The sequence below is a fragment of the Oncorhynchus gorbuscha genome, linkage group LG17, assembly GCF_021184085.1.
Source record: "Oncorhynchus gorbuscha isolate QuinsamMale2020 ecotype Even-year linkage group LG17, OgorEven_v1.0, whole genome shotgun sequence".
Lineage (NCBI taxonomy): Eukaryota > Metazoa > Chordata > Actinopteri > Salmoniformes > Salmonidae > Oncorhynchus > Oncorhynchus gorbuscha.
Window position 1 is genome coordinate 42,049,617 of NC_060189.1, and position 13,245 is coordinate 42,062,861.

At 42.8% G+C, this 13,245-nt stretch overlaps 1 pseudogene; it reads right to left on the reverse strand.

Annotated features, from left to right (window-relative positions):
* Positions 1–13,245, reverse strand: part of LOC124001420 — a 37,326-nt pseudogene continuing 24,081 nt past the window's right edge.

Here is a 13,245-nt window from a genome sequence, read left to right on the forward strand (position 1 = left end):
TCTGGTAGGCCAGTGACACAAAATCCCAATTTAATCCATTTTAAATTCAGGCTGTAACACAACAACATTTGGAAAAAGTCAAGGGGTGTGAACTTTCTGAAGGCACTGTAGCTGTGAATATATAACAACATCCACATTTCACACTATTTTCAGATTGACTGTACTCCACCCCCCCAATTTTTCCTGGGTCGAACCTATCAAATTGGCCAGATTGGCACTCCCTCAAATTACTTCCTATTACCTGTACCTACTGGACAATTGCATACGACACCTGGTGTGCTTGTGTGAGAAAAGCTCCTAAACCTCACCAACTCCAGAGAAGATTCTGAGGTTTATGTCCATTGTGGAGGAATAAATGCAAAATGCTATATAAGGATTCAGTTAAAAAGTATTCAGTAACCCATTATTCAGTCAATACATCAAAGAGGTTCTTATTTCTGACACATGAAGCTAAATTAACATTAACCACTGATTTCAATGTGACAGGTCTGGACAGTGAACACACGCTAATTATTCTCAAACAATGATGTGTATAAACGCATAGCCTTCTGTATGTTTACTTATGTACTCAACCATATGTACTTCTCTCTGCTGTAGGGGGTAGCTGTCCACTGTATTCATGGCCATGGCAGGACAGGAACCATGCTGGCAAAGACCAGGAAAATCTCAGGCACCGATGAGATCAGAAGGGCTCAGATTACTGTACACGTGGACTCTTGTGGAGTCACCCCTAAACATAGTGAACTATTCATACAAGTAGGATGTCCTGAGTTGTAAAGGAGGAGTACGGCATAGGAGGTTGGTGGCACCTCAATTTGGGAGGACATACTCGTGGTAAAGGCTGAGGCTGAATAAGTGGAACGGTAATCAAACACATAAAACACACGGTTTCCATGTGTTTGATGCCATTCCATTCTCTCCATTACAATCATTATTATGAGCCGTCCTCCCCTCAGCAGCCTCATGTGATGTACGGTACATCCGTAATGTATACCATGACTGCTGTTGTACATTTTCCAAAAAGATTAATCAAATCTTAATTTATTTTTTAAAAATCCATGTATGTAAAAAAGCTTCTACCTACCTAAGTTTTCATTTAAGTAAACATATAACAGAAAAACATGAAAATGTGCATTCGACAGTCTAAGTGTAAAGATCAATTAGGAGAAAAGAGAAGTAAATATGCAGAGAAATCACAAAGATAGTCCACATTTTTCTACAGAATATAGATTATAATATCAATTCTAATATCTTCTGATTGGTTTCTACTGTAGCTTATAAAAAGGTTGAGCCTTGATCGATGAGCCTTGACCGAATGTTGAGGCCACCTTCTCAGGATCCTCATCTTACAAGGCTTTGACTTTGATGGAGGCGTTTGATCCGAGGGAGAAGAGACGTTGGCGCTCCTTAAATGTGAGATTCTCAGGTGTTGCGTCACCTTTGAAGTTGTTCTCTTTCTGGCCTCTGCAACCAATCAATAACCCACACATATAGATGTAATTGAGAAGATCAATACCTATAGGTTAACAATAATGTATATTATGGTCTGTTATACATCATGATGCATTACTTTCAGAACAAATTATGTAATTTAACTTTTGGTTTAGCCAGGGACATTGTTGGGGGGAAAAAAATATTTTTGTGGGATACAAATGTACATTCAAATGAAGTTGAAACTTACTCTTTCGAGGACTTCTCATCAAAGTTTACGTTGATGTCATTCGACTCTTGAACATTTTCTCCTGTTGACGTGTCTCTATCTTCTTCTTCATCATCATCCTCATCATCATCATCGTTTCCATTCTGTTGGAACTCCTGCAGTCTCTGTTGAAATTGCCACTCCAGGTTGAGCCTACGGAGCCTGTCGGTCTCCTCTGGTGTGAGCTGGGCTTTAGCCTGCAGATCCTGGATCTCCTGTTCCAACAGGTCGACCACCTAGATCAAGGAACAGACGGCAAAAAAATACACATTTCCATGTAAGAACAGCCAGCAACAAGCAAATTTGGATTCTGATGGACAATACGTTACGTTATTCTCTATTTGCATGGAAGTTCATCTTGTGAGGTCAGCAACACATCAAAAACACAAAATACACAAAATCAATACAATACAACACAACACAATACTGTAGAGTATAATATAGTAGACACACTTCAAATAAAGATGTGAATTATTATTATGTTACCCGTAGTCTCTGCTGCTTCTGCTGCTTCTCCCATGCATCCCTCTTCCATGGGTCTGGAGACAGACTTTTGTTGCCTTCTGATGGTGGCTCTTTATTCATGCTGAAGTATTGGTCCTGATTTCGAGATTCGGCATTAATTGTGTATTTTATACTGGAAGTGTATTTGTGTATTTATTTGTATATTCCTTATTCATAAATGCATTTGAGTTTTCACTGCCGTGTGTATTAAGACAGTTGGATTGTGATTACAGAAAAAAGAATGCACAGTACCTGATGTCCTGGGGTGGTCCCTGGTTGTGGTTTAGCTGGAGGTCTCTGGAGGGATGTGTCTTTTGACTGGGTCGGGAACAGTTGGGACGTCGCTGTTTGCACCCTCCTCAAGGCTTGTTGTTGTTGGATCTTCTGTGAGGATGAGAGTGAGGGCTGAGGTTGCCTCATGGACACAGAGGATGGAGGAGGACATGTAGCTTGGCAATGCTGGGCTGGCAGTTGATAATGAGACTCCTGTTTTTGATTGCTGAGGAGTGCTTGTCCCTGGCCTTTACCCTCAGGGTTTTGGTTTATCTTCACAGGCAGTAGAGTGGGAGTTTGTTGGAAGGTAGTCATTGGACTGCGCGGCTGGGTGTTGGAAAGCCGTGTAGCAGGGATGTCTATGTGTATTGGCTGGATGGCAGACGAAGGGTCGTGTGACGTAGGAGTTCTCCAGTAGCCATACCGTGTGTTGTGGCGGCTCGGTTGGGTCTTAGTGGAGAGGCTGACAGTATGGTTGTAATGTATGTCGTGGGTAGAGATGCTAGGCTTCATAGGAAAAGAGGTGTAGTAGCTTTCCTGCTGGTTCTGGTTCCATGCATTATGTATATTGTCCACTAGGCGGCGATCATTCTCCATGCACAAATTCTCCTGTGAAAGGGCCTGCCGCTATGGAAGGAAATATTCAATTATTTTTCATTTGGCATTTAAGTTGATTAAGTGTAAGTGTAACAATTGCATATATGAAATGGTCCATACTTGAAATAGTTGGTTTAAGATATTGGGGGACGTACTGCTTTATAAAGGATAAGATATAGCTACTCATACCATCAAGGTCCTCTTGTTGGAGATCTGTCCATCTAGATTAAACGAGACTCTGGGCTCCTGAGGTGGGAGTTCAAAGGCTACTGTCTTCTTGTCCTGAGACCTAGGGGCTGGTAGAGTCAGGTATTCCCTTTGGTACATCTGATGGGAGAACATTAAGGTGATTGTGTTTTTATACCATTACAGATTCAATGCAGACAAACCCACTAAGCCACGGATTACAAGTATTGACCCACTGTTTAAGCATCTTTGGGTCCTTGAAAGCGCTATATAAAACCCATGTATTATTATTAAATTACTTACATCAGAGCACAGAAGGTTGCTGGTGGAGACTGCAGTGATTTTACTGTCTGTTGGGATGGCTGGGTCAACTGGTTCTCCTTCTGGGCCTAGAACAAGCGAGGAAAGAAAGAAAATGACAGAACTGCCATGAAACATTTCTAAAAAGGGCTTTTCACACTACTCCCACATGAAAAAATACTGTAGCGTATTATGGTATACATACTATACACTCTTAAAGTCTGCACAAAGCACTGCAGTGAACACCGCAGTATGTACTGTAGTAAAGTGTAGTATTTACAGTTAACTATAGTATAAACTATATACTATAGTAATTAATTTAGTGTTTTTGCAGACTGTAGTATATTGTAGTATTTACTGTAGTGTTTTTGCAGACATTACTGTAATATTTACTATACTGTTTTAGTTTTATTATCTTTGACATAGAAGTGGAATCTTTTTCCTTAAGGAAACCTACTGGAGAAATACTAAAATAGCATTTTCCAATAGGACTGGGTTCCGAACAGAAAGTCCAGAGATTCTATTATTTTCTATAACCTTTAGCAAACAAATTATATGATCTATACTCGGCATGTAGGTTTCTCACTTATGGATGGCACAAATTGGAATATGAGGGAGGGAGATGGGCAGGGTATATGTAAATGAAATACTTTAGCATTTACTGTAGTTAAAAAAAACTGTTGTGTTTTGTGGACTGTAGTGTTTTTGTAGACATTACTGCAGTATTTACCACAGTGGTTTTTTTGTTGATAATACTGTAGTATTTACTATAGTATTCTACAGTACACTGTACAAAAAAATATTCCTGTAATTGTCACAGTAAATTACTTTTTACTCAAACAGTAACATACTGTATAAACTGAATACAGTAGATTATCGTAAACACATTGCATTGTGGGCAAAACGTTAACTTACTGTATTTGTGAATATTCAAAATAGAATGCCACATTAAAAGCACAAGGGCAACATAACCAAAGCACATTCCCTGAAGCAAGAGAGAAAATATTTTAGAAAATTATTATTATACATTTCATATTTTATTGGTACCTGTTTTTTTATTTTATAATTCTTGCGTTGTTTGTGTCCGTGATGTTTTATATTACAGGAAAATATATATATAATCAGAAAGGCATATCATACAAACAAAACAAAAATCCATTGTGAAAAGTAAGCCAAGCACAAACACAAATTAGGAGGTACAGTGCATTCGGAAAGAATTCAGACCCCTTGACTTTTTCCATATGTTGTTACATTACAGCCTTAATCAAAAATGGATTAAATAAAATAAAAATCTCATCAATACCCCATAATGACAAAGTCGAAAACAGGCGTTTAGAAATGTTTTCTAAATTATTCAAAATAAACAACAGAAATACCTTATTTACATAAGTATTCAGACCCTTTGCTATGAGACTCGAAATTGAGCTCAGGTGCATCCTGTTTCCATTGATCATTCTTGAGATGTTTCTACAACTTTATTAGAGTCCACCTGTGGTAAATTCATTTGATTGGACATGATTTGGAAATGCACACACCTGTCTATATAAAGGTCCACAGCATGTCAGAGCCAAAAACCAAGCCATGAGGTCGACGGAATTGTCCGTAGAGCCCCTGAGGCACCGATTTGTGGAAGGGTACCAAAAAATGTCTGCAGCATTGAAGGTCCCCAAGAACACAGTGGCCTCCATCGTTCTTAAAAGTTTGGAACCACCAAGAGTCTTCCTAGAGCAATCGGGGGCAAAGGGTTTGGTCAGGGAGGTGACCAAGAACCCAATGGTCACTCTGACAGAGCTCTAGAATTCCTCTGTGGAGATGGGAAAACTTTCCAGAAGGACTACCATCTCTGCAGCACTCCACCAATCAGGCCTTTATGGTAGAGTGGCCAGACGGAGGCCACTCCTCAGTAAAAGGCACGACAGCCAGCTTGGAGTTTGCCAAAAGGTACCTAAACAAGATTGTTTGGTCTGATGAAACCAAGATTGACCTCTTTGACCTGAAGGCCAAGTGTCACGTCTGGAGGAAACCTCGTACCATACCTATGGTGAAGCATGGTGGTGGCAGCAAAATGCTGTGGGGAAGTTTTTCAGCGGCAGGGACTGGGAAACTAGGATTGAGGGAAAGATGGACGGAGCAAAGTACAGAGAGATCCTTGATGAAAACCTGCTCCAGCGCACTCAGACTGGGCCAAGACTGGGGCAAAGGTTCACCTTCCAACAGAACAACCACCCTTTGCACACAGCCAAGACAACGCAGGAGTGGCTTTGGGATCACTGATCAGACATGACAGGAAAGGTGAAAGCTGTGGGATGGAACCCTTGCCTGCACCTATCTAGTCTTTAAAGATCAGTAATTACATTTACATTACATTTACATTTACATTTCCGAGTTGGGCATCTCCGGCGCGGCCCACGCTTGGATTGCGTCCTACCTGACAGGTCGCTCCTACCAGGTGGCGTGGCGAGAATCTGTCTCCTCACCACGCGCTCTCACCACTGGTGTCCCCCAGGGCTCTGTTCTAGGCCCTCTCCTATTCTCGCTATACACCAAGTCACTTGGCTCTGTCATAACCTCACATGGTCTCTCCTATCATTGCTATGCAGACGACACACAATTAATCTTCTCCTTTCCCCCTTCTGATGACCAGGTGGCGAATCGCATCTCTGCATGTCTGGCAGACATATCAGTGTGGATGACGGATCACCACCTCAAGCTGAACTTCGGCAAGACGGAGCTGCTCTTCCTCCCGGGGAAGGACTGCCCGTTCCATGATCTCGCCATCACGGTTGACAACTCCATTGTGTCCTCCTCCCAGAGCGCTAAGAACCTTGGCGTGATCCTGGACAACAAACTGTCGTTCTCAACTAACATCAAGGCGGTGGCCCGTTCCTTAGGTTCATGCTCTACAACATCCGCAGAGTACGACCCTGCCTCACACAGGAAGCGGCGCAGGTCCTAATCCAGGCACTTGTCATCTCCCGTCTGGATTACTGCAACTCGCTGTTGGCTGGGCTCCCTGCCTGTGCCATTAAACCCTACAACTCATCCAGAACGCCGCAGCCCGTCTAGTGTTCAACCTTCCCAAGTTCTCTCACGTCACCCCGACTGGCTTCCAGTTGAAGCTCGCATCCGCTACAAGACCATGGTGCTTGCCTACGGAGCTGTGAGGGGAACGGCACCTCAGTACCTCCAGGCTCTGATCAGGCCCTACACCCAAATAAGGGCACTGCGTTCATCCACCTCTGGCCTGCTCGCCTCCCTACCACTGAGGAAGTACAGTTCCCGCTCAGCTCAGTCAAAACTGTTCGCTGCTCTGGCTCCCCAATGGTGGAACAAACTCCCTCACGACGCCAGGACAGCGGAGTCAATCACCACCTTCCGGAGACACCTGAAACCCCACCTCTTTAAGGAATACCTAGGATAGGATAAAGTAATCCTTCTCACCCCCCTTAAAATATTTAGATGCACTATTGTAAAGTGGTTGTTCCACTGGATGTCATAAGGTGAATGCACCAATTTGTAAGTCGCTCTGGATAAGAGCGTCTGCTAAATGACTTAAATGTAATTACCTCAAGGATGGAAGGAAGAAAGGATGTAAATAAGTGCCCTGTTTGAATACTTTCAAAAAGCATCCTTTCCTTCTCCATTCCTTGAAGTAATGAAGTGGATTGGTGGAAGCGTTGTGGTGGAACCCTTATTTTCACATTTCGAATCTAGCCAGATCAGTGATTATTTGACTGAGCGGAAGGGATGGAGGAAGAGTACATCTTAGAAGTATTTTAACCTTGAGCCGAAAAGTATTCAAACAAGACCCTGACCCTGTTTGAATTCTTCAGAAATGCTTCCTCCCTTCTTACTTTCCTCAAAGTAATCACAGATCTGAATTGGTTGGATTGGTGAACTTTGCTTGAACCTACCCACCTATAGATATGTGCTTACCTCCAGGAAACAAGGGAGGAAGGATGCATTTTTCTGAAGCATGGCAGGTAGCCTAGTGGTCAGAGCGTTGGAATAGTAACCGAAAGGTTGCAAGATGAACAAGGCAATCAACCCACTGTTCCTAGGCTGTCATTGAAAATAAGGATTTGTTCTTAACTGACTTGCCTAGTTAAATAAAGGTACAATAAAATGTGAGTTTTCACTCCACCTTGAACTTTATGGATTAATTAAAGTCACTATTTAGTAAGGAACTCCACTCACCTGGTTGTCTAGGTCTTAATTGGAAGGAAAATCCCAAAACCCACAGACACTCGGCCCTTTGTGGAATGAGTTTGACAACCCTGCTTTTAATTACGCAATGGAGGCTCTGTGCTTATAGAGCCAGGTTCAAAGTGTCCTAACACATTTCAGCCACCAGAGGGCTGTCTGAAACTCAATTGACCACTGCAGGTTCTCAACATTTGTCTGTGTGTGCTATAGCAGGGGTAAATGCCACTGTGCAGGACAAAGGCTTATATAGTGGCAGCAGTATGTTGAGTTGGATTCCAATATAAATCACCAATCACTTTGCAAGTCACTATAATGTGACTTGCATCTAGGGTTGCAAAATACTAGCCGAACTGAGCCAATGCCAAATCAAGCTGTACTGAGCTGGCTTGGTTTATACCTACCATGGTTGCTGGGACTGTCCTGAGAAATACCATGTGAAACGAAAATATCAGAGACAGCACAGTTTGACTGGCTTGGATCGACGCAATAGTGTGAAAAGGGTGTTAAGTCAACTTTTCAAAAAGAACACTATTGTTAGACTCACTGATCATGTTAGGGTTGGAGCGGTATAGCTGTCTGTTCTTCAGCAGGGTCTGTTCTCTCTGTCTCCTGTTCCCTCCATGGGAGTTATTACCCCATAGTCCTGAGGGCCCAGAGCTCTGCTCCATGCCATCATACACGATCAGGGCCTTGCCGTTCGGCTTAGCATGGCTGCTGCTGGTGGGGCCACTACCATCCAAAGCTGGGAGAATCGTAGAAAAGTTGGTTAGATCTAGAACATCTAGGTGTAGGTCTACTATTAATTGAGAAAGACTATTCTTACCATTCATTTTGGAAAGCAACTACTAACAGGAAGCCATGAAATTAAATGATCTGAATTTGGTTTTGGTCTTAGATCATTAGACCTCTGTTGAGTGACTGTTCAGGGGAAAATGATAACAATGCAGAGAGAATGATGCCTTTGTTCTGCTCGTACCTGTAGTTGATACTGAAGGTGGTTCATCTAGCAAGGCAGCCAGACCATGGCATGTTGCCCCCTGCTTGGCAACCTGTAAAGTCACAACTGACCCAGTGTGCATCATTATGCCTGCTGCCCTACAATCAAGACAAGACCACATCAATCACTGTCAATTCATTATGCTTTCAAAGCATAATCCTTTATTTGTTTTTCAGCGTATTTGAAATGACCATTGAACAGATGTAACTATTGCAGATTGTTCCAACAGAAACTGTTTTCACATCAGGTTTAATGACCGAATAGTTATCCGTCAGACCTAAATAAATGTTATACTAAAAAAGGACCTGAAAGTTAGCCTTGCTGACAGCGACCCACGTGACTAGACAGCTCGCTGTGACTCACTGGTCTAGTATCTCTGGCTTTTAAAAGGGGAGGTTGGCTCAACATAGTGGTGAAGTCAGCGTATCCACTCAGTCAAGTCTTCTATGGACCAGTTTATGCCCAAGTCTATGTCTGTAGCAAAACAAGGCCAAATTGATGTTGCATTGGCTAAAATGATTGCCACTGATTTCCAGCCGTTTTCCATTGTGGAGGACAGAGGTTTCAGAAATGATTGCAATAGTCTAAATCCAATGTACACAACTCCAAGCAGGAAAACCCTTTCAAAATCCCTTATTCCACAACTGTACCAGAGCACACAGGCTTCAGTGTGGGAAAGAGTCCAAAAAGCTATTGCAGTTTGCCTTACCACTGACTGTTGGACATCAAGGGTAACCACTTCTTACATGCTGGTTACATTTTTGATTTTTTGATTTTTCCGTTATTTTACCAGGTAAGTTGACTGAGAACACATTCTCATTTACAGCAACGACCTGGGGAATAGTTACAGGGGAGAGGAGGGGGATAAATGAGCCAATTGCAAATTGGGGATTATTAGGTGACCGTGATGGCTTGAGGGCAGATTGTGAATTTAGCTACTCTTATGATAAGTGCCATGGGATCTTTAATGACCTCAGAAGAGTCAGGACACCCGTTTAACGTCCCATCCGAAAGACGGCACCTTACACAGGGCAGTGTGTAAGGTGCCAATCACTGCCCTGGGGAATTGGGATATTTTTTAGACCAGAGGAAAGAGTGCCAGAGGAAAGAGTACATGTCACTTCATTGAAGATTTTTTGATGTCTAGCTCTCATCTGGACTGCTTTGAGTTCAGCGACAGACACATCCCAGAGAACATGGCAGAGGAGCTGTTGAGAGTGGCCAGAGAATGGCAAGAAGATGGAAAAGAGGTCGGTTGTGTTAGCGACAATGCAGCTAACATAAACAAAGCCATGAAACTGTTCAAATGGACCAATCAACCATGTCTTGCCCACACAATCAACCTGATTGTAAGAGATGCTCTGAAGGTGATGAAGCCCACTGTGGACAAAGTGAAAGCAGCTGTAAAATACTTTCACAGAGCACAGCATGTGCTGAAAAACTAGTCTACACAACGCCAGATGGGGATGCCTGAGCTGAGGCCGAAACAAGACTGCACTACAAGGTGGAATTCAACATTGAATATGTTGAAGCTGTTTCTTGAGTCAAAGGATGCCATCATCTCTACCCTGGCCATTGTCAATGCACCTGTTGATGCTCTGACCCATGAGGAATGGGAGGTAAACACAGGACATGTGACACCCTATGTTCATCAACGGACAGAAAGCTCCACAGAATGGAATATAATCACGTGCTATCAGAAACCACTGCACTTGACCCCAGGTTTAAGAAGTTAGCCTTCAGTGATGCCAGAGCGATTGCTGAGGCTCTTCAAACAATAACCTCAGCAGCAGGGAGGGACAGCCCCAGCAGTCAGCTGGCTCAGGCACCAGGGCAACAAGAAGAAGAGGGATCAGATGGAGCAGAAGCACCAGCAGTAGTGCCACAAACGTCCGCTGTTTGGATGGTGTTTGACGAGAGAGCAACTGGGGATGCAGCACAAAGGAATCCCTCAGTAGATGCCATAATGGAGGTCCGATCCTATTTGGAGGAGCCCCTCCTCCATAGATCTGCAGATCCTCTGAGCTGGTGGAAGAACAAGGCCACTATGCAAGGATACTTTGCATAGTGGCCACATCCGTTCCCTCAGAGAGGGTCTTGTTTTTTTTTTAAAGAGCCGTTTGGGAGCCAAAAGAGCCGGCTCTTTTTGCTGAGCTGAGCCCAACGATCCGGCTCACTGAAAAGGTCACTACTAGCTAGCTACTGCGTGTGTTTGTTTATCCCGAAAGGGCTTGCTGGAAACGGAAGGGCTGGAGCGGTCCTATGTAAAGCAAAAATCATGATTTGTTCAATTTGAAACGGGGATATCCAACCAGCGTAGGGTGCCGCCTTGAAGTCTGAGGGCACAGCCCCTTCAGTATTGTTGCTTCGTGCTGACACATCAAAGCACCAGACTCTCAAATCAAGGATGTGGAGAGGCTGGTGTTTGCCAGACTATCTGAACTCAGAGTACGTGAACAGAGCGTTGCTGGAGCGGAGCGCAGCAAAGATCGCTCCAATTTGACTGGAGCGTGGAGTTCGATTCCCAAAGGCTGGTGTGTCGGCCTTCTCACCCTCCAATTTCGCTCCAGTAGCGCTCACTTTACGAGCTCAGGGGGGCATGCCTGGCCCAGCATGCATTTGTAGTCTACTTGTGTGCTGCTTTAGCCCCTTGCTTTAGTTACTGTCATGGAGTTCGCTAAATATTTCCATAAAGAAACTGATAAAGCACAGGTGCTAAATTAAGGTGAATTATAAAAAGAAGGACCAAGAGCAAGAGAGGGAGTGCGGTAATGTAGTGTCCACAACTAAAGAATCATTCTGAAAAGACACCTATACCGAAAGCTTGATGGTGTACTTACTATGTGCACATGCTTTGTCATTGTAGCAAAGTATTTCTAAGCTAAAAATCTGACCTCTTAAACTTTTCGTTTATTTTTGTTCTATTATCTATACAATGGGCCATTTTGGCCGAATAGGCCTGGCATATTCCCCTCGTTCAAGGACTTTTCCATTTTGATTGGGTTATTTTGCCTAAAAACATTTAGGCCTATCTAAACAAACAACTCTAGATCTCTACCCAGCCTGGCATGAGTGACCAAAAGGGTGTTTAGCATTCCCATTGGCTCTGCAAGCGCAGAGAGGATATTCTCTACTGCTGGCCTGCTGTCCAGGCACCATCACAAGAGCCTGAAACCACAGACTGACCAAACTCATGTTTCTAAAAATGTGTTCAAAAAATGTATTCAAATGCACTAATAAGTACTTTTTTAATGTAATTTGTATTTAATTATAAGTAACAGCCTACATGTGCAATTTATAGACTATAATGATTACATTTTTTCATGTTTATGTCACAACTTCCGCCGAAGCCGGTCCCTCTCCTTGTTCCGGCGGAGTTCGGCGGTCGACGTCACCGACCTTCTAGCCATCGATCCGTTTTTCATTTTCCATTAGTTTTGCCTTGTCTTCCTACACACCTGGTTCCAATTCCATTCATTACATGTTGTGTATTTAACCCTCTGTTTCCCCTCATGTCCTTGTCAGAGATTGTTTGTTGTATGTAGGTGTGTTATTTGTTCTGGTGTGCGACGGGTTTTGCACCCAATTATGTTATTTTTGTATACTTTGGTTTTCTGAGGTTTTTTTGAATGTTTATTAAACAGCTCTGTTTTTTACTAAGTTCATTCTCCTGTGCCTGACTTCCCTGCCACCAGCACGCACCGCATTACAGTTTATTAAAATCCACATGGTTTGGTTTCAATCATTCAAAACCAAATGGTAGGTACAGGTAGTCACAAATATAGATGGGTGTTGGTTAAATTGTGATTTTAATGAATGGAGCGAATTTGTAGCAGCAGTTTTTTTTTCCCTGTGAGCAACAAGCAGGTTTAGCAAAAAGGAAATCATGAGCGGGATTTACAACTGCTCAACTCTGATCTGAACGTAGAAAGTTAGAATGTTATCTAACCTTTCCTGTGAGAGGCCCACGAGACTGTGTCCATCCACACACAGCAACTGATCCCCAGCAGTTAACCTGCAATCCTGTCCAACACAACAGCATAGAAACACATGTGGAACATAAGTTTTGTAATGAGATACCAATGCTGTTCATTCAAATGATGTGAAATGTTATTGCATACTGCATCCAGTCAACAGGCATTATTTGAATTGTACTATAGTTTTCTAACCATTTCTGCTGGTCCTCCTTTGACGATAGACTTGACGTAAATCCCAAGGTTGTCTTGTCCTGCTCCCTGTAGATGGGGCAAAAGATTGACTATTGTCACTGATTGTTGAGAGAATGAATGAATGAATGAATGAATGAATGAATGGATGAATGAATGAATGGATGAATGGATGAATGAATGAATGGATGAATGAACGGGATGAATGGATGAATGAATGAATGAATGAATGAATGGATGAATGAATGAATGAATGAATGAATGAATGGATGAATGAATGAATGGATGAATGGATGAATGAATGAATGAATGAATGA